A 22,751-nucleotide genomic window follows, 5' to 3' on the forward strand; every position below is an offset into this window, starting at 1 on the left:
TAAAAATCTCTCATGAATTTTTCCAGAAGTACATTCTATTCCTCAAAAACTTGGAAGCAATGGGAAAGTATGCAATAAATAACAAGAAAACATACGTAATGCATAGAATAAATTACTAACGTTCCGATATGTCTGTTATCTTACTTACATTGGCATGTATGTGTGTTAGAGTCTCTGGTTGGTGCAAATGGTTAATATCTTGAGCTGCTGACAGAAAGTTGGAGTTCAGGTCCACCCAGAATTGCTATGAAAGAGAGGTCTGGCAGTCTACTTCCGAAAACTCAGCCATTGAAACCCCTATGGAGTACAGTTCTACTCTGGCACGCTGGTGTCATCATGAATCAGAACTGACTCAATGGCAACTGGTTTTATGTGTGTATTAGCACACACATTTATGTATATTAACACGGATATTATATCCTGATATTTTCATTCATCATTAGTCTTTTCTCATGATAATTTTTTTTGTTTTTTTTAATGAGAGCATTAAATTACTTTATAATATTCTGTGTGCATGTAGTATATTTTTTTTAACAATTTGAACTATAGTTGCAATAATAAATGTGCATGTTTCTAGTAATCTTCAACGTATACTTACATCTTTTTAACATACATCTCTGCCATTAAATCTCTTTGTTTAATTATTGTTTAACACTCTTTACGCCTAAGAGATGGTCTCAGAAGCAGCCCTGATCAGTTTTTCTCCCTCTTACTCATGAAGCTCCTTAATGTATCCCAAGGTATCAACTACGAAGGATTTTACGTACTTATCGTTTATTTTTCATTCAGTCAGTATATTCCATGGGCCAGAAGTAGTCTATGTTATGCAGATACAGTGGTGAAAGGTACACACTGCCCCTGTCCTCATGAAGGGGACAACCCAGTGCAGGTGGGAGGGGCACTGGGGAAATGCAGCTGAGAGCAAGGACAGACAACCCTCCAGGAACCACACTGGACTTCAGAGAGGCTTGTTGGCTGCTGTTCACCTGGCAGGCTTCTAGATACCCGAGTACCCTTGGGCTTGGTGCCTGTTCCTCTCTCTATTGACACCCTCTCTCTAGGATGCCTCAGTGAGTTTACTGCTGTCTATTTGTAGCTAAGGACGTGAGGTTTATACCTCCATCCATTCAAACTCCTCCTGGGTCCAGACTCATATATTCAAATGTGAGCCTAGCTCTCTGTATTGACCTCTTTAGGCATTATAATGATACATTCCTCATATGGCCATCATGAAAAGCAAACATGAAAGAAAAAGCACAGGAGTGCCTGGCACCAGTGTAGGTACTCAATGAACATTAGCTGTTGGTATTATCCTTGACATCCCCATGTGGGGTGAAGTTTTATTACCTGACATCTCCATGTGAATATCTAACACCTGTACCATGTTATCTAGGCTATGAAACAATTCTTGGTTCCAACCACCATTCTTTTCTTATCCATGAATTTCTCAAGGCTTTGGTGATGGGATTGTGTGTTTTTCCACACAATGGACTTGATTAGGAATGGTTGGCCAGGTCCTACACAATAAATTGCTCTAGCATTCCTTTGGGTGACCATTGAGACAAGTTTCAGCCAACGAATGTAGCAAAGAATTGGAACCACTCTCAGCTGTTCATGCGAGTACTCTCAATCCAGAATATCTGGTAAGTCGACTGTTAGGGATTGAATTGTGTCCCTCCAAAATGTCTGTGGAAATCCTAACCCCTGTACCTGTAAATCTGACCTTGTTAGGAAAGAGGGGGCCTGCTTTTATTATGTGAATGAGGTCATACCAATGTAGGGTGGGTCCTAAGCCTAACTCTTCTTAGTTATAAAAGGAGCAGAATACACACAGACTCAAACAGGTGAAAAGGAAGACAGACAAAGAAGACAGATGCTTCTAGAAGGCCAGGAACACAAATGATTGCTGGCATCTACTAGAAGCTGAGGTAGACAAGGAAGGACCTCCCACTACAGCCATGCCCTGAATTCGAACGACCACCTGCTAAACTGTGAGAAAATAAATTTCTGTTCTTTAAAGCCATCCAGTTGTGTTATTTTTTGTTATGGAGGGACTAGGTAACTAACACACATAAGACCCGTTCTTATAAGTTCAGCCCAGTGCAGAATAATTTTCTTCCCTCCTTGGTCTAGACCACCCGAACCTGCTCTTTCCCTATCAGTGTCCTTTGCTTTCACCTAAGAGCTATGACAGAGTCAGCTTGATGCTGATGCATTGAAATTTCAATTTATTTTTTATTTATGATTACTATTAATTCCGGTATTTTCTACAGTTTTCAATGGAGACAGTCCTATAATCTATGAATAGCAGTTATACTTTTTCTCTTTTTGTACTAGCTTACACTTCCGGTGTTCAATGTTTAATAAAAGTAATGATAGAAGCACCCTTATTTTATTGTTTATTAATTTTAAAGAGAATGTCCCACACGTCACCATGAACTATCATGCTAGTTGTAGTTTTCCACGTTCGGGAACTCCTTTTCTGTTCCATATTTGCTCCTAGTCCTTATCTCTCCATGTGATTGGATTTTATCAACCTGCTTTGCCCCCATCTCTTGAGGTGAGCATATGTCTTCTCTTCTTTCACCTATGCATGTGGTGAATGAAATTACTAAATCTTTAACGTTCACTCAAATTTGTATGCCTACATGATCATGGCATGTTACGTGGTTTATACTTTGCTGGATTTCCTTTGCTGGCATCTTACGTAGAGTTTTGCATCTCAGTTACTGAGTGTGCTTGTCCTCTAACTCTTCTTCTACCATCCTTCTCTAATTTGTTATCATTTTTAAACTAGCCTTAAGGATCAAGTTAGGGGAGTATCTCATGGTTTTCTAATCTCTGTTGACTATGTACAAGATTAAAATGACTGTTTCTTGCATGTTTGCTGGAACCTGACTGGAAACGATCTAGGTCTGCCGTTTTCTTTTTAGGGAGATCTTGAACTACTGACCCATTTTATTTAGTGGTTAAAGGCATCTTCTGGTGCTAATTTACTTAGAAAAAATTCTGATGCATGTTCTAGGTTGCTCGAATCTCATCTTCAAATATTGATTATCAGGGCTTGTAGCCTCATGCAAGGCAATTCATCAATCCCAGATTTCCCCAAAGTCAGGCTCTGCAACTCTTCCCGGTACCAAATTCCCTCATTTAAGACTTATTTGCAAAGAGACAACAGTATGCTATCTACGCGGTTGTTTATCCGCAACTTTCTTGAGTCCATAATGTGAGGATACAGTCTTCTAATACTTTTTTTGTAATTGTTCTCTTTCTTATTTTTTTTTTTTTTGCTTTTTTCACTGCCAATAACCTCCCCCCCCCGTCTAGTAGTTTTAAAGTTGTGCGTTTCAGGTTCAAGTCTGTAATCCAACTGAGCTTCTGTGTGTGCTGCATGTGTACATCAAAAGAACACGCTTCTAGAAGCAGAAAGCAGGCAGTGCGACTGTTGGGTGGTTGGCGGGGGAGGGGGAGGGGAGCTGCTGCTCAGAGAGGGCTCCCAAGGGAGGCACGAGATGCCGGGCTGCCCACTGCAAGCCCACAGGCTCCAAGGAGGAGGAACCTGAGTGCGCCATGAGCCTTTTGAGACAGGCCCAAGCCCACCCAGCCGGGTGCTAACCTCGCATCCGCCAGGCTTGCAGGTTCCACCAGGACTAGGGAAGCCTAAGGCCAAGGAGGGCAAGGTCTAGGGTCTGGACCTGAGAACTGGTTCTGCCACTTGTGATCGCAGCGCTTATGCTGGAAAGGAGGGCAGAAAGCATATCGCAACGTGTGTCCGGACGATGACCCAGAACGGGGGAGTTGTGGTCACCCACGGACTCTGGGTCTGCATATGGAGGCCCCCAGGGTGCAATTCCAGGAGCAGAAGGCAAAGCCACAGAGGCCAAAGTGCACCTCGCCGATGCTTCCCAGGGGCATTGCCCCAAATATGGGGAGCAGTCCCTCCTCTGGGCTAGGGACTTTGTTTCCTCCATTGTCATCACTGACTGTGAGCAGACTCTAGTCTATGCAGACTAATGAGGAGTTATCAAAATGAGCTCCAAACTCCAGATTTGAGTTAAGGATCATAAATTAACACAGAGAAATACGACTTTAGCAATATGTGACTGTTTGAAGCCCAAGTTGCCTTAAAACACGGAATTTCAGTCTTTCAGCTCCTCTGCTAATCTAGTGACTAAGAACAGGATCTCACTGGAGCTCAAAGATGTGGGGCACTGGGAATACTCTGGGTCTGTCTGCTCACGGCTGATTGCCTGATCCCAGTTTTATTATACAGCTTAAATACAGACCAGAAGAGGAGTTTGGGGCTTGACACCTGACGTCTTAACACCAGTTCCTGTTTCTTGAGGAAGGAAGAGGTAAAATAAATCAGCGTTTACTGTGTCCTTCTCCATCCCCGGAAGTCTTCATGAAGACCCTCTCAGGTAAGGATTGACAGGGAGTGGCTTGGTTTACTATTTGACTTTGTCCTTCAGTCACTTTGTTTATGTCCTGCATGTAAACTATTATGCATTGACAGAAGCATTCTAATTCTTATGCAGAAGGACTAGACCTGCTGCAGAATGACTATATTGTGCCTCCCTTGGGCACCCCTGTCTGCGCAGCACCCCCCACCCCCAACTGCCCAACCGCCTCTCTCCTGGCATTCTGCTTCTAGAAGCATGTTCTTTTGATGCAGAGATGCAGCACACACAGAATCCCAGCTGGATTACAGACTTGAACCTGAAGACCTTATGCAGAATGACTATTTATGAACCCCTAAGCTTTTTTTTTTTTAAGCTTAGTACTAAAGCAGGTACTTACTCCTCAGAGAAGGCCCTGGGGGAGGTTGATACATGCATTCCCCAGTGCTCCTGCTGCTCTAGAAGTGCCTGAAATGCCTCTCTGGGAAAGGCCTTCAGATTAGGCTCATGGCCCACGTGGGAATTCAGGCCTATTTTTCTGTTAGAACATCTCATTTCGCTCTGAAAATTTTATTATCCAGTTTATTCACCAGACATGAGTACAGACATCTCATATTTTCAAAATAATCCCATTCTCTAATACTAATTTGCCACCAAGAGTATATTCCAAAGTGTTTCCAATAGGCTAGCAAGTCTATCCAAAGAGGGGAGTCCTGCGCCATGTTGTGCAGTGACAGCAGGGTTGGCGTAATATGTTTACCCAGATACCTACCACTTTTTAAAAAATTTTTATTGTGCTTTATTTGAAACTTTACAAAGCAAATTACTTTCTTGTTCAGCCATTTATACACAATTGGTTTGTGACATTGGTGGCAATATTCATGATGTGTCAATATTCTCTTCTATGCTCCAGTTCCCCGTTCCCATCCGCCATGATTCCTGTTCCATCCTGCCCTCTTTTCTGTGCTTTTGGGCAGGTTTTGCACCTTTGGTCTCATACACACGATTGAACTAAGAAACACTTTCTTCACGTGTGTTATTGTTTGTTTTGTAGACCTGTCTAATCTTTGGCTGAACGGCAAACTTCAGAAGGTACTTTCGACTTTGTTGCTTTCCATAATTCCTGAAATTCCAAGTCTACCACCTGAAGAACTTCCTTAGTGTTTCATTTAGAACAAGTCTGGTGGCGATGAATTCTCTTAAGCGTCCTTCACCTGAGAATGTCAATATTTTTCCTTTACTCATGAAGGAAATAACAGCCTATAGAACACTGGGTTAATGTTTCTTTTCTTTCAGTGTTGAAAAAATGTTGTTTTCACAGCCTTTTGGCCTCCATGGCTTCTGATGATGAATACAGAGTCATTCCAATGGTTTCTCCTGTGTGAAATGAGTTGTTTTCTCTCTAGCTTCTTTGAAGATATTTTCTTGGTCCTTGTTATTCCACAATTGACAGTGAGGCATTTGGGTGTAAAATTATGTGAGTTTAACTTGTTGGAGTTTGCATAGCTTCTTGAATCTGTAAGTTTATGTCTTTCAACAAATTGGGAAAGTGTTGAGCCAGTATTTCTTCAGATATTTTTTTCTACACTATATATTTTCTCTACACCTTATGGAATTCCAATAAATAAATGTTAGGTATTTTTGGATTTTTTTGAGGCTCTGTTCATTTTTTTTTCAATATTTGTCCTCTGTTTTCAGATTGGATATTTTCAATTGAACTATTTTCATCTCATTGATCCTTTTGTCTGTCAACAGCATTCCGCTGGTCAAGTGAATTTTTTATCTCTATTTTTCCTGTCTAAAATTTTCATTTGTGAATGGTTTCTATGTATTTTTCTATTTTTCTAAGGTGTGACTGTTACTTCTTTGAGCATGGTTAAAGTAGCTTTTTAAAGTTTTTGTCTATGATTCTAAGACTATGTCTTACTTCAATCTTACAGAAAATGTCGATGTTGTTTGTTTTAGCAATCACTTGACCCAGTTATGTTCAGGCTGCATGTTCTTTCCCAACTTCTGGATGCTGTGGCTCAGATGTCAGTTCAGATTTTGAAGACTTTGCAATGATATTTGGATGTAATCTATGGGAGTGTCACTCAGTCTGGGACCTTGTTGGTGTTCTAACCCATAATGCAGTTCTCAAAGGATTGATCTACTTCTTGGGGTCAGAGGAAAGCATATGCAACTATGGGAGTGGAGGGGGGTATGAAAAACAACTTTATGGTATCCCTCTCTTGAGCCACCTGGTCTCTGTCTCTCTGAGGCTCTCTGATGTCTGAGCAGCTACCTTCCTGGTCCACTGGCAAGAATGTTGGGCTTTAATCTCTTCATTCTGCCGTGCAATTAAGTGACTGGGTCTGCCTATGAGGCCAAATAACGGTAAGATGGAGAAAATGTAACAGAGATTCCTCTATATTATTTCGTCCTTATATACTTAGGTCAGAGAGAAGGCACACTGTTTCTGGTGATACTTCCAAATGGGTATGGAGAAAAAGGCATTAACAGGTCGATAGCTGCATACTAGGTGTTATGGATTAAACTCTGTCTTCCCAAAATGTATATATCAGCTTGACTAGGCCATGCTTCCCAGTATTGTGCGATTATCCACCATTTTGTCAGCTGATGTGATTTTCCAATGTATTGTAAATCCTACCTCTATGATGTTAATGAGCGAAAATTTGAAGCAGTTATGTTAAGGAGGCCGGGCTCAATCTACAAGATTAAGTTGTGTTTTAAGTCAGTCTCTTTTGAGATATAAAAGAGAAAAGAGCAGAGAGACGGGGGACCTCAGTACCACCAAGAAAGAAGTGTCAGGAGCAGTGCATCCTTTGGACCTAGGATCCCTGTGCTGAGAACCTTCTTGTCCAGGGGAAGACTGGTGACAAAGACCTTCCCCTAGGAGTGACAGAGAGAAAAAGTCTTCCCCTGGAATTGGCACCCTGAATTTGGACTTATAAAGCCTCCTGGACTGTGAGGGAATAATTTTCTTTGTTAAAGTCATCCGTTTGTGGTATTTCTGTTACAGGAGCACTAGATAGCTAAGACACTAGGTACCAGGAGATGTACATTTCCCAGCTCTTTCACTCCCAGGGACACTATGACTAAGTAGCCATTGCCATAAATCCATGTGAGCAGACTATTCTGATTACTGCTTTGACTCTACTGTCTGTTATGGTAACCACACCCACCTTGTCTTTGTTCATTGAGTGCCACCACTTGGCTGTTACCACCATGGGGTCCAGTCAACTGCATTGTAGTTAGGTGTCTTAATTCAGTTAGGGCAGTTCTCACTGTGGACTCTTACTTACATAAAATAGCAACCACAGAAGTCTTCAATAATGCTGGGGCTTGCTGCACAAATTTGTACCTCACTGCTATGGTAAAAAGAGAGCCCTCTGGGCACTCCGTGTGTGGGTCTGTGGGTCCAGCCTAATAAATCCATTCTAACCTGCCAGTTTCCCTCAGCCTTTGGTTACCTTCTCCTACAGTATACAATGGCAGATCTGCCATTTCCACTTGATTTATTGTAGGCCACCACTTAATCCATGCTTCAGTAAACCAACCAAATAAACTATGAGATCCTTTTCTAACCTCTGAAGCTGAAACACTGAATGAAGAATCTATGCTTCCTGGGTCTATATCAATAAACTTAGACTAATCCACCTTTATGTTGCTTGCACCGTTATCCCACACCCATAATAGCCATTCCCACACATATTCACCAGGTTTCTGTATATATATATTAGAAAAATCAAGTAGTTCTTTTGGAGTTTAGCATACCTTCTCCTGGGTCACACTTCATAGTTCACCTTTTGGGGCTTGTTGGGACTGAAGTCTAGGTATAGGTCTAGAAGCAAAAATGGGCAGTGGCAGTGGGATGTTCAGCCGTGTCTTATAAGACATCTGCCTAAGGTGATGCCCCAGGCAATGCCCCAGATACCACCCCAGGAGATAACTCAAACAAGACACTTCAGGCACAGCTGGGGTAATCTCATCAGATGGAGGTGGAAGGGATAATTGTTTTACTGGGAAGGGTGCCTTAGCGGCAGAGTTAGAGAATCTCTTCAGATGGGAGTAAGAGGTCTGGTTCTGTTAGGAAGAGCGATTCAATAGAAATTGGAGGTTCATTGTCCCCCGCTTCCTGACTGTCTGCCCATATGTCCTCATCCTGAGTTTCAGGATCCCATTTCTTCCCAATCAGTGCCCTCACTCTAACTTCAGACACCATTTGAGGCTGGATATTCAACTAGCGCTTTAATTCAGTCACTCTTATGATAAGAATCTGAGTTTATTTTTGGCAGCATTAGCCTTGTTACTATAAGAAATATGGTTTTCTTTCTGGGCACAAGTGGCAGCTTTCAGATCTTGTATGTGGTGCTTCAGCTTTGAGCCCATTTCTTTCATTCACCAGTGTGGCTAGCAAAAGCAGGACTAACCAAGCAGCTTCCTTATTATTCTTATTCTGACAAAATTATAGAAAAGTATCAAATATGTAATCAGGCAGAGCCTTGTCTCTCACAAATATTTGATCCAGTGGTAGTAGTATTTTGCGTATTTCTATTGTCACCTCCCACCATGGATTAGCAATAGCCTGTTTACTACTGGAGACAGTCATCAGTGCCTTTAAGACTAGCCAGACTTGAGAATCAATTCAGAAAACTCATCCTTAAGATTTGGTTCCTCTAGAACCACAGTAGGTACCAAATGTCTTAGCCTGGGATCTCTAGAGATGCAAAACTAGTGAAGAGAATATATATATATATATATATATATATATATATGGAAACCCTAGTCGCATAATGGTTAATAGCTATAGCTGCTAACCAAAAGGTTAGCAGTTCGAATCCACCAGGCGCTCCTTGGGAACTCTGTGGGGCAGTTCTACTTTGTCCTGTAGGGTCACTATGAGTTGGAAACGACTCGATGGCAATGGGTATATATATATATACACACACACATACACGCATACATATGTTAGTTGTGGCTGTTAGATGCCATCGATCCTGTGTAAAACAGAATGAAACACCACCTGATCCTGAACCATCCTCACAATCATTGCTATGTTTGAGCCCATTCTTGCAGCCATTGTGTCAGTTCATGTTGTTGAGCGCCTTCCTCTTTTTTTCTGACCCTCAGCTTTTCCAAGCATGATGAGCCTCTCCTGGGACAGGTCCCTCCTGAAAATATGTCCAAGGCACGTGAGACGAAGTCTCGCCATCCTTGCTTCTAAGGTGCATTCTTGGTGTACTTCTTCCAAGATGGTTTTGTTTATTCTTCTGGCAGTCCATGGTATATTCAGTATTCTTTGCCAACACCATATTTTAAATGAATCAGTTCTTCGGTTTTCCGTATTCATTGTCTAACTTGCTCAAGCATGTGAGGTGATAGAAAATATCATGGCTTTGCTCAGGCACACCTTAGTCCTCAAAGTGACATCTTTCTTTCTCAACACTTTAAGGAGGTCTTTTGCAACAGATTTGCCCAATGCAATACATTGTTTGAATTCTTGACTGCTGCTTCTGTGGGCATTGATTATGGATTCAAGTTAAATGAAATGCTTGATGACTTCAGTATTTTCTCTGTTTATCATGGTGTTGCTTACTGGTCCAGTTGTGAGAATTTTTGTTTTCTTTATGTTGAGGTGTAATCCATAGTGAAGGCTGTAGTGGTTGCTCTTCATCAGCAACTGCTTCAAGTCCTCTTTACTTTCAGCAAGCAAGGTCGTATCAGCTGCATATCATAGGTTGTTAGTGAATCTTTCTCCAAAACTAATGCCATGTTCTTGTTCTTCGAGACCAGCTTCTCAGAATGTTTGCTCAGCATACAGATTGAGTAAGTATGGTGAAAGGATACCACCATGACACATAACTTTCTGATTTTAAACCACAGAGTATCACCTTGCCCTACTCAAATGACTGCCTCTTGGTCTACGTAGATATTCCGCATGACTACAGTTAAGTGTTCTGGAATTCCCATTCTTTGCTAAGCTATCCATAATTTGTCATGAGCCACACAGTTGAGTGTGCTTGTGTAGGAAACAAAAATAGGTAAACATCTTACTGATATTCTCTACTTTCAGCCAAGATCCATCAGACATCAGAAATGATATCCCACATTCCATGTCTTCCTCTGAATCCAGCTTGAATTTTTGGTAGTTGCCTATCTGTGTACTGCTGCAACTGTTTTTAAATTATATTCAGCAAAATTTTTCTTGCGTGGGATGTTAATGACATTGCTCGATAATTTCCGCATTGCGTTGGACCACCTCTCTTTGAAATGGGTACACATGTAGATCTCTTTCAGTCATTTGGTCAGGTAGCTGTCTTCCAAATATATTGGAATAGTCAAGTGAGCGCCTCCAGCACTGCGTCCCTGTGTTGAAACATCTCATTTGGTACTCCATCAGTTCCTGGAGCCGTGTTTTTTGCCAATGCCTTCAGTGCAGCTTGGAGTTCTTCCTTCAGTACCATCAGCTCTTGATCCAATGCTACCTCCTGAAATGGTTGAATGTCGACCAATTCTTTTTGGTGTATTGAGTCTGTGTATTCCTTCCGTCTTCTTTTGATGTTTCCTGTGTTGTTCGATATTTTCCCCATAGAATCCTTCCTTCAGTATTGCACCTAGAGGCTTGAATATTTCCTTCAGTTCTTTCAGCTTGAGAAATGCCAGGTGTTTTCTTCCCTTTTGGTTTTCTAACTCCAGATCTGTTCACATTATTATTATCATACTTTGTCTTCTCCAGCTTCGCTTTCAGGTATTCTGTTGAGCTCTTTTACTTTATTTTTCCTTCCATTCTCTTTAGCTACTGTACATTCAAGAGCAAGATTCAGAGTCTCTTGTGACATCCTCTTTGGTCTTTTCTTTCTTTCCTGTCTTTCTAATGACTTTTTGTTTTTTTCATATATGATGTCCTTGCTATCATCCCACAACTAATCTGGTCTTCGATCATTAGTGTGCAGTGCATCAAATCTATTCTTGAGATGGTCTCTAAATTCAGGTTTGATATACTCAAGGGCATACTTTGACTCATGGACTTGTTTTAATTTTCTTCAGCTTCTACTTGAACGTGAATATGAGCAACTGATCATCTGTTCTGCGGTCAGCCCCTGGCCTGATTCTGACTCATGATATTGACCTTCTCCATCATCACCTTCCACAAATTTGATTCCTATCTATTCTGCCTGGAATAGTTCATGAGTATAGTCACCATTTATGTTCCTGACGAAAGGTATGTGCAATGAATAAGTCATTGGTCTTGCCAAATTCTATCATGTAAGCTTCATTGTCATTTCTATCATCAATACCTTATTTTCCAACTGCTGATTTGTCTGCTTTGTTTTCAACTTCGCATCCTAATTACGTAATTATCAGTACATCTTGATTGATTAATGCATCACGTTTGATCAGTTTCAAACTGCGGAACTTGGTAAAAACCTTCAACTTCTTCATCTTTCACATTCATGATTTGTGTGTAAATTTGAATAATAGTCTTATTAACTGGTCTTCCTAGTAGGCCTGTGGATATTATCCTATTGTTCGTAGTGTTCTACTTCAGAAAAGATCTTGAAATGTTCTTTTTATCGATGAATATGATGCCGTTCTCTTCAGTATCTCAATCCTGGCATAGTAGAACATATCATTGTCTACTTTAAAATGTCCAAAACCAAGCTATTTCAGCTCACTAATGCCTTGGATTACTGACCTTTATGCATTCCATTTCATTTTTGATGACTTCCAATTTCCCTAGATTCATACTTCCTTCATTCCACATTCTGATTATTAAAGGATATTTGCATCAGTTTCTTCTCATTATGAGTTGTGCCCATCAGGAAACGTCATTAAACTGGGATCTACTTTGAGGAGGTAGCTCTTCCCCACTTGTATTTTGAGTGCCTTCCAACCTAAGGGGTTATCCTCTGTCATTCAGTCAGACAGTGTTCCAGTACTATTCGTAAGATTTCACTGGCCAGTTTTTTTTAGAAATAGATCACTAGGTCCTTTTTCCTAGTCTGTCTAAATCCAGAGCTCCACTCAAACCAGTCTACCATGGGTGAACCTGGTGGTATTTGAAATACCGGTGGCATAGCTTCTAACATCACAGCAACATGCAAGCCACCACAGTACAACAAACTGACAGAAGAGTGGTGGGAGTTAAAAATAAGAAGAACCAAAAAGAGTGCTTCTTCCATGTCTGCTGATTTAGAGGAACCATGAAAAATTGTCAAGTGAAGAGTGATTCAGAGGAAAACATGGGTAGAATGTGACCTAATTTCCATAAAAACAAACAAATGAATGTACTTACATGTGTCCAAGCAAAAAGAAGTGTGTAAAAGGGTACATATGTATCTTTGGACACTGGACACTTTGGGGGAGCAGGTACAATATAATTATGTGGGGATGGCTCTTATTATAACTTCTGTATACAAATCTCTGTTGTTAAATGTGTTATAAGAATGTAACATCTTTTAAAGTTTAATAACATCATACGTGTATGTGTGTGTATTTGAAACATTTTTTTTTTTGACTATTTTATATATGTGTTTTTTAGTTATCTAGTGTGGCTATAGCAGAGATTCCACAAGTGGATGCCTTTAACAAACAGAAACTTATTCTCTCACAGTTTAAGAAGCAAGAAGTTTGAAGTCAGGACACCAGCTCTAGGAGAAAGCTTTCTCTCTTTGTGGCTCTGGGGGAAAGTCCTTGTCATCCATCTTCCCCTGGCCTAGGAAATTCTCAGTGCGTGGACGCTGGGTCAAAAGGACCTGCTCCACTCCAGGCACTTCTTCCTTGGTGGTATGAGGTCCCTCTCATTTCTGCTCACTTTTCTCTTTGTATCTCAAAAGAGACTGACTCAAGACTCACCCTTATCCTGTAGATTGTGTCCTCCCTCATTAACCTAACTGTCTCTAATCCCGCCTCATTAACATCACAGAGGTTAGAATTTACAACACATAAGTAATCACATCAGATCACAAAATGCAGGACAACCACACAATACTGGGAATCATGGCCTGGCCAGGTTGACACACATTTTGGGGGACACTATTCAATCCATAACAATAGAGAAAACACTGTCTTCAATGCCAGATTCAGAGACTTTTATCCATTTGTGAAGGGCAAACACAGAAATTGAACAAAATTCAGACCAGCGAATTATTGCTTGCTCTTGTAACTAATGAATTCTTCTGGTCTCTGTACCTGGAAATGGCCAAAAAGAATTCTGTGAGGATTAATTCAGTTATTGCTAAAACATCTACTGCATTTGCATGTCTACAGGTAAGGAAGAATGCTTGACACTGTCTGTGATTCATTAAGTAACACAGGGACCCTTAGACTATTGTTCTCCTTCTCTGATATGTCACTATCACCTTCTCCCCTTGTTGCTCTCCTGAAAAACCCACACTTGTATATTCTAGGCTTTTATCCAGGATTGAATTTGCAGGAAGTTAAAGATATATCTTTGAAAGATAAAGAAGACTTTGGCCACATTGTCTTTAGACAGTCGAACTTCCCAGCCAACCTCTGTGCAGGATGGGAATTCACAATCCCTCCTACTCAGTACCTCTGAGCAGGACGGGATTTCTGTTTCATTGTCAGGAGAAGGCGGAATTCACCCCTCTTCAGAAAACTTACTTTCCTTTGCCTCAAACTGTCCCTCTCAGGATCTGTCACGGTCACTCTGAGAAATTCACATGGGCAGCCTGTATGGAAGTGCCCATCCTAGAGGCCCTGCCCTCCCTTCCTTGCTCCGTAGGGCTTCCTCTGACACTTGGGGTCGCATCTCCCAGGGAGCACACACCTCTGGCACTTCCAGGGATTCCAGGCCCTGGGATACTGTGGATGGGACTTGGAACTCAATCTGTTTCTTCCCATCCTCACCTTTGGTTATCTGTGTTCTGTCTTCACCAGATTTAGGAGGCCTTGTCTTCTCTTTGCTCGTTTCATCTCAGTCAGGCTTTTCTATTCCAACTCTCTGATCTCAGAACAGATCAGGTTAGACCACAGAAAAGAGAAAGACCAAGCAAACATCACTGATCTGTGCAGAAGCTGCTGGGAAGGGATTCGATTCTCATTGGTTTAGGGTTTTATGCCCACTGCTCACCGGCAGGCAGGTTCCCCCCAGAGTCTGGCTTCTGTCTGCTACCTTGTACTACAAAGAACTCAGTGACCAGCCCACCTTCACAATCACACCTCCCTTAGAGCTATCTTTGCAGAGGCTCTTTCTCAGACTTCCATGTCCCACTGAAATCCTATTTCTCTTTCCTTACAGACATTATGCTCATTCTCAGGGCCCTGAGACCTCATCTGCAGGTAAGTCTTGTCCTCTTCTCTCCTTGGCGGGGGAAGCTTTTGAGTGGGCCTCATGTCTTCGGACAGCTATCCTGGGGCTTCTTCCACCCTGGTGCCGTAGGGCTGCATCTCTCTTTGTACTAGAGGGGGCGTGGAAGGGGCACAAGGCTAAAAGAGGATGGATTTTCCAGGTGAGGTGAGTTTAAGAAGCTTGAATGAACTTCTTCCCTGAAGGGTGCATATTTTGCAGTCCAGACATCCTGCTTCTCTCAGTCTAAGAGTCCTAGCACGTCTTCAGGTGCTTTCTCCTTTGACCCTGAGGCCATGCCTGCAATCTCTGCAGCCAGGCCTCCCACATGTGTAGCAGCACCAGTAGGTGTGGTAGATTCTTCAGCCCCTGTCTCCTCCTCCAGATGCTCCTGGAGGTGCCTGGCTCTTCTTGCCAGGACTCCAGGATGCTGACCAGGGACTCAGTGTTGGTTAAAGGATGTCGGCCAGTGACCACGTGTCCTCATTTCCTTTGAAGGCTTAGGCTAGTTGCCTGGGCAGAAGACAGCCAAGGTCAGTCTGAGCCTAGACACCTAGTGACCTGTGACACTGCAGCGAGTGACAGGTGTTAATTTCCATGCTCAGGTATCCGCAGGTGGCGGATTCAGAGTGGTCGGAGGAGAAGTGTAACTAGAGATCACACACTCATGAGGGCACGGGCCCAAGGTCAGGGAAAATAGCTGAGGTCGTGGAGCTCTAGCGGAGCCAGTCTAGGGCACAGGTCTCCCTCCTGTATGTGGCAAAGAGGCGATCCATGTGCCGCCTTCTGCAGACTCTGGACTTCTGGGGCCCTGGTTGTCCGGATTTCGGCCTTGTCTTTGGAGAAGTGACGTGCATGCAGTGTGCCACCGGGGGCTGTGGCCCAGCAGAAGCAAAATCTTGACAATGGGGGCTTCAGTTGACTTTGCCTGTGCTCTCCTTTGGCTGAGTGACATCGTGTGTTTCCTAGCAGGTGAAGGCATTCGTGGAGAGAGGCGGTTTCCGTGCGTGCAGGCAAAGTGTGTGCTGAGATGAGTCGCTGGAGACTGGGGTGGACTCCTCAGACCCAGGATAGGCCTCTGGCAGGTATATGTCAATGTTTTCTGCCCATGGCACTCACCCGGATATTTGCATACAATGTTATCAGTGGAATTAGTAGTCTCCAGAGAGGCTGCCACATGTCAGCAAGCTTCACCTGGCCAGGTCCGCCCAGGATGTAGCTCCCCAATCAATCACTACTCTCTAGACCTTCCAGATAGACTAGCAGATCTTCTCTGCCCATGGGCAACCAGTAGAGCCAGAGGCCTTCTCTCTTTGCTCTTTCGTCTCTAGGCATTCTATCAGGCATTCCAAGCTGTGAAGTGCCTGGGAGGAGAAGGAAGAGATTTCAGAGAATGAACACATACAGAGAGACAGGCAAGAGACGGTGAGTGGGGATGTCTTGCCTACTGATATCCTCAGGAAAGTGGGAAAATTGGACCCTGGCCTGCTATGACAATGCCCTGAAGCAGTCCGCACCAGGGGCTCCCTTGTGCCTGCATAGCCTTTCCCAGGGTGTGCTCAAATCCTGTGGCCACTAGGTGTCCTGGGTCACAATGGAGGGCCCTGTGTCATCTGCCTGTTGGGCTGGATCTCTGCCATTGGCTGAGTCTTGTCACCAGGCCCATCATAAGCTCTGCCCACTCTTCCTGTGGGGGGACTGTCTCCATGGTGATGGCAAAGAAGCCTGAGTTCCGCCCACCTGGCCTTGACTTCACCTACCTGGCCTGCTGACCCTCACTCAGACCTCTGTGTTGATCAAAATGAGTGTCCGCCAGTGGCCAGGTGTCAGCATCTGGGATAAAGGATTGGGGACCTTGCCTGGGGCAGAAGGCAGCCTAGGTCTGTGGGTACCTGGAAGTCTTGTGACTTCTGCCGCTGCTGCCAGTGACAGATGGTGACTCCCACACTCACATATCCCCTGGTGGCAGAAGGATAGTGATGGGCGGAGAAACATGGCTCCGGAGCACACTTTAAATGCGGCACCAGCCAAAGGCCAGGGCAAGGAGTGGACGTCGTGGAGCTTAATTGCAAGCCAGTGAAGGGCCCAAGGATTTCTCCTATATGTGGCAAACAGGTCATCCGTGTCCCCACGTCCATAAACCACTGGACTGCAGTGCCAGACTGCCAGGATTTCGGCCTTGCCATTGGAGCCCGTCCACATACGCTGCGTTGCACCGGAGGCGGGGACATGTAGACAGCAAAAATTTGGAAAATGGCATCATCTCTTCAATTTCCCTAGCATTGGCCTTTTTCAGTGGCATGCTTTGTTTCCTAGTAGGATAAGGCACTGACGGAGAAAGGCAGGAGTATGTGTGTAGGAAAGGTGTGTGCCGAAAGGGTGACGACGTTGAGACCACGTTGGGATCTTTAGTCCCAGGAAAGGCCCCTGGCAGGTGTGGGTCAATGTTCTCTGCTCATCCGAGTTGGCGGGGGAGGTTTTCACCAAACAAAGCAGCACTGGAATTATTCGTAGCCTGAGAGGTTGCATCTGCCCACAAGCTCCACCTGGCCAGGGTCCGCCCCTACTGTATTGCCCATGTCAATCAACAGAAGCTAAGACCTTCCAGAGAGACTACCTGCTATTGTCTACCCACCGGGAAGCGGTCCAGCCAGAAGCCTCCCCCGTTTCATCTCCAGGCTCTCTGTCAGGCCCCTCATACTTGTGATGTGTCTCAGGGGTAGAAGGAAGAGATTTCTCTGAATGAACACATCCAGAGAGGAGCCATAGATGCTGAGGAAGGGCGCCTTGTCTACTGATATCCTAGCGTAAGTGTAAAAGAGGTACCTGCCTGCTGTCCCAGTGTGTCGAACGTGTCCACATCAGGGGTTGGCTACTGTAAAATTATTCCCTGGTGCCCTCGATTTTGTGGCCAAAGACACGAGGGGCCGTTGTGTGTCCATGGGTACAATGGAGGGCTCTGCGGAACGGGCTGGTTAGGCTGGACTTCTCCTATTGGCTCAGTGTTTGTGACTCGTCCCCGTCAGAAGTTCCGCCCAGCCTTCTGGTGGCTGTCTCCATGAGGATTGGGAAAGAAGCCCTAGGCCCCGCACTCGGCCTTCACCTGGCCTACCTGGCCTCTTTACCCTCATCTAGACCGCTCTGTGCATGAAAGAAAGGATGTCGGCCACTGACCAAGCATCCTCATTTCCTTGGAAGTATTAGGCTCCTTGCGTGGGCAGAAGACAGCCAAGGTCAGCCTGAGCCTAGACACCTAGTGACCTGTGACACTGCAGCCAGCGATAGATGTTGATGTCCACGCTCAGGTATCCGCAGTTGACGGATTCAGAGTGGTCAGAGGAGAAGTGTAACTAGAGATCACACACTCATGAGGGCACGGGCCAAAGGTCAGGGAAAATAGCTGAGGTCGTGGAGCTCTAGCGGAGCCAGTCAAGGGCCCAGGCCTCCCTCCTGTACGTGGCAAAGAGGTGTCACCTTCCGCAGAGTATGCTGCCACCCGCAGACTCTGGACTGCTGGGGCCCTGGATGCCCGGATTTCGGCCTTGTGTTTGGAGAAGTGACGTGCATGCAGTGTGCCACCGGGGGCTGTGGCCCAGCAGAAGCAAAATCTTGAAAATGGGAGCTTCAGTTGACTTTGCGTGTTCTCTCCCTTGGCTGAGTGCCATCCTGTGTTTCCTAGCAGGAGAAGGCATTCGTGGAGAAAGGCAGATTCCATGTGTGCAGGCAAAGTGTGTGCTGACATGATGAGACCCTGGAGACCAGGGTGGACTCTTCAGACCCAGGACAGGCCTCTGGCAGGTATGTGTCAATGTTTTCTGCCCGTGGCACTCAACCGGGTATTTGCATACAGTGTCATCAGCAGAATTAGTAGTCTCCGGAGAGGCTACCACATGTCAGCAAGCTTCACCTGGCCAGAGTCCACCCGTGATGTAGCTCCCCAATCAGTCACTACTGTCTAGACCTTCCAGATAGACTAGCAGATCTTCTCTGCCCATGGGCAACCAGTAGAGCCAGAGGCCTTCCCCCTTTGCTCTTTCGTCTCTAGGCACTCTATCAGGCACTCCAAGCTGTGAAGTGACTCAGGGAGAGAAGGAAGAGATTTCAGAGAATGAACACATACAGAGAGAGAGGCAAGAGATGCTGAGTGGGGATGTCTTGCGTACTGATATCCTCAGGAAAGTGGGAAAATTGGACCCTGGCCTGCTCTGCCAATGCCGTGAAGCAGTCCACTCCAGGGGCTCCCTTGTGCCTGCATAGCCTTTCCCAGGGTGTGCTCAAATCCTGTGGCCACTAGGTGTCCTAGGTCACAATGGAGGACCCTGTGTCATCTGCCTGGCGGACTGGATCTCTGCCATTGGCTGAGTCTTGTCACCAGGCCCATCATAAGCTCTGCCCACTCTTCCGGTGGGGAGACTCTCTCCATGGTGATGGCAAAGAAACCTTAGTCCTGCCCACCTGGCCTTCACTTCACGTACCTGGCCTGCTGACCCTCACTCAGACCTCTGTGTTGATCAAAATGAATGTCCGCCAGTGGCCCGGTGTCAGCGTCTGGTATAAAGGATTCGGGACTGTGCCTGAGGCAGAAGGCAGCCTAGGTCTGCGGGTACCTGGAAGTCTAGTGACTTGTGACGCTGCTGCCAGTGACAAATGGTGACTCCCACACTCACATATCCCCTGGTGGCAGAAGGATAGTGATGGGTGGAGAAACATGGCTCCGGAGCACAGGTTCAGTGGGGCACCGGCGAAATGCCAGGGCCAGTAGTGGACGTCGTGGAGCTGTATGGCGAGCCAGTGAAGGGCCTAAGGATTTCTCCGATGAGGCAAAATGCAGATCAAGCCAAGGAACACAAAGATAAAGCAGCTGAAGAAATTAAAAAGGTTACTCAAGAACATAATTAAAAATTTAATAAGCTGTAAGAAACCATAGAGAGACTGCAATCAGAGATTGAGAAGATTAACAATAAAATTACAGTTAGAAAACTCAATAGAAAGTAAGAAGAGCACAATTGAGGAATTGGAAGGCAGAATTACTGAGATTGAAGATCAAACTCTTGGGACTAATATATTTGATGAGAAAGCAGATAAAAGAATTTTAAATGAAGAAATCCAAAGAATCATGTGGGACTTTATCAAGAGAAATAACTATGAGTGATTTCAGTACCAGAACAGGGAGGGCTAACAGAAAATACAGAGGGAACTGTTGAAGATTTGTTGGCAGAAAACTTCCATGATATCATGAAAGATGCTCATCGAATTCCACATAAGGTAGATCTCAAAAGAAAGTGACCGAGACACATAATAATCAAACTTGCCAAAATCAAATATAAAGAGAATTTTAAGAGAGGCTAGGGATAAAGGAAGTCACCAACAAAGGAGAGTAAATAATAAAAAACTTGGACTACTCAGCAGAAATCATGCAGGCAAGAAGGCAAAGGGATGACTTACACAAAATATTGAAGGAAAAAAATTGCCAGCCAGGAATCAAACCATAACCCTGGCCCTCTGGCCCTCTGGCCCTCTGGCCCTCTGGCCTTAGCCCTCTAACTCTAGCCCCTAAGCCCTGAGCCCCAAAGCCCCTAAGACCCTAAGCCCTTAGGTCCTAACCCCCAAGGCCCTAAACTCTAACCCTAACCCAAACCCTAACGCCTATACCCTAAACTCTACAACCTAAACACCTACACCCCAAAACACTACACATCAAAACCCTACACACTAAACCCTATACTCTAAGCCTCAAACCCTAAACCCAAACCTCAAACCCCAAACCCTAAACCTAACCGTAAACCCTAATACCTAACCCTAACCCCTAACCACCCTAACCCTAATGACCCTAACTCTAACCCTCGAACCCTAACCCTCTAACGCTAACATGAAACCCTAATCCGAAACCTGAACCCTCTAACTCTAACCTCTAGCCCTAACCCTCTAACCCTAGCCCTAATCCTAACCCTAACCTCCAAACCCAACCCCAAACCCTAAACCTCAAATCCCTAGCCCTAAACCTAAGAATGAGCCTAAGCCTAACCCTATCACTTAACTCTAAACCCTAAACCATAACACTTAAAACCCTAACACGCAAAACCCTAACACCCTTAGCCCTAACACATTTAACCCTAACACCCTAAACGCCAAAACCCTAAACACTAACACCCTTAACCCCAACCCCTAACCCCTAAACCCTAAACTTAAACACTAAACCGTCAAACCCTCTAACCCTAATACCCTAAACCCTAACCCCAGCCCCCAGCCTTAAAGCTCACTCTAAGCCTTAAACCTTAAGCCCTAAACCCTAGGCTCTAAGCCCTAAGCCCTAAACTCTAAATCCTAAAACCCTAAACTCTAAGCCCTAAGCCTAACCCTCTAATCCTAAACCCCAAAACCTTACCCCAAACCCCTAAACCTTAAGCCCTAGCCCTAACCCCTAACCCTAATCCTCTAAGCCTAACCCTCTAACCCTAACTCTCTAACCCTAACCACAACACCAACCCCAACCTCTGAACCCTGAAACCCTAACCCCCTAACCCCAAGCTTCTGAACCCTAAGCCTAAACCCTCTAACCCTAAACCCTAACCTTCACCCCCTCACACCCTCACCTTCTCACTCCCTCACTCTATAATCTTCTCACCTCTAACCCCCTCACCCTCTAACCCCTGACCCTCTAACTCCCTCAATCTCTAACCCCCAACCCTCTAGACCCCAACCCTCTAACACCCACCCTCTAACCCCAAACCACATATCCCAAACAAACCCAACACCAACCCCAACCCTAAACCTAACCTCTAACCCCTAAAACCTAACCCAAACCCTAACGACTAAACCCCAAAACCCTAAACCCCAAACTGCAACCCCTAACACCTAACCTGTAACTCCAAACTCTAACTTCAAACCCTAAACCTAACCCTAACACCTAACCCCAACCAAAAAATCCTAACCCTAAACTCTAACCCCAAACCCTAACAACCCTAACCCTAACATCCCTAACCCCAAACCCTAACCGTTTTTGTTAGCAGCCGTAGCACATAACCACTAGCCACCAGGGTTTCCACGAGCAGTCACAGGAATAGACATATGCACACCCGTGTTCACTGCAACATTATTCACAGTAGCAAAAAGATGGGAACAACCTAAGTGCTCGTCCACAGAGGAATGGATAAACAAACTACGGTACATACACACAGTGGAACACTACACGACAATAAAGACCAATGATGAATCTCCGAAACATCTCACACCATGGATGAATCTGGGGCGCATCACACTGACTAAGTCAATCACAAAATGACATATACAGTGAGAGACCACTATCATAAAAACTCATGAAAACATTTACGCACAGAAACAATCCTTGATGTTCACCAGGGAGACGAAGAGTGGGTAGAGAAAAGCCAACTAAACAATAACCAAAAAAACCAAACCCACTGCTGTCGAGTCAATTCCAGCTCATAGCGATCCTACAGGACAGATTAGAACTGCCCCATAGAGTTTCCAAGGAGTGCCTGGTGGATTCGAACTGCAGACCTTTGGTTAGCACCGATGGCTCTTAACCGCTACGCCACCAGGGTTTCCAACCAAACAACAGATCGGTGGTAACTCTGGCGAAGGAAAGACGGTACACAAGACTGGGGAATCAACCTCAGCCTCACTCTAACCCTAACCCTAAACCACTTGTGCCCGAGCCTAGTAACCCCAGCCCTAACCCCAACCCCCAACCACCTAAAACCTATACCCCTAAACCTAACTCCCAAACCTCTAACCCCCAAACCCTAACCCCTAACCCTAATCCTCTAACCCTTCTGCATCTCTGGGCCTCTCGACTCTCCGTCTATTTTCTCCCTCGAAATCGTACTAACACTCAGTGGAATTTTGAAGTTTGAGCTGTGCTTTGCTTCTTGATGTCTCCACCGGTCCCATCAAGGCACTGCATCATTTGCTCTGCTTCACTATTCAGTTCCAAAACCAAGGCTTAGAATCGCCTGACACTGAACTTCAGCGATTCGGTGCAAGGCCGCGAGAGGGCGCGCGCACCGCCGGTTCTG

General features: G+C 44.8%; 1 long non-coding RNA gene across 5 annotated transcripts in view; it reads left to right on the forward strand.

The window, feature by feature from the left end:
- Positions 1-22,751, forward strand: part of LOC135229356 (uncharacterized) — a 408,624-nt gene that overhangs the window by 172,997 nt on the left and 212,876 nt on the right. For 3 of the 5 annotated variants that reach the window (XR_010320135.1, XR_010320136.1, XR_010320134.1), the window contains 5 exons: positions 4,274-4,421; positions 11,451-11,625; positions 14,668-14,708; positions 15,685-15,800; positions 16,047-18,513. This is a non-coding gene — a long non-coding RNA (uncharacterized LOC135229356). The remainder of the gene's footprint in view (positions 1-4,273; positions 4,422-11,450; positions 11,626-14,667; positions 14,709-15,684; positions 15,801-16,046; positions 18,514-22,751) is intronic. The other 2 variants (XR_010320137.1, XR_010320138.1) reach the window with 2 other exon arrangements.

The sequence above is a fragment of the Loxodonta africana genome, unplaced genomic scaffold (genome assembly GCF_030014295.1).
Source record: "Loxodonta africana isolate mLoxAfr1 unplaced genomic scaffold, mLoxAfr1.hap2 scaffold_28, whole genome shotgun sequence".
Lineage (NCBI taxonomy): Eukaryota > Metazoa > Chordata > Mammalia > Proboscidea > Elephantidae > Loxodonta > Loxodonta africana.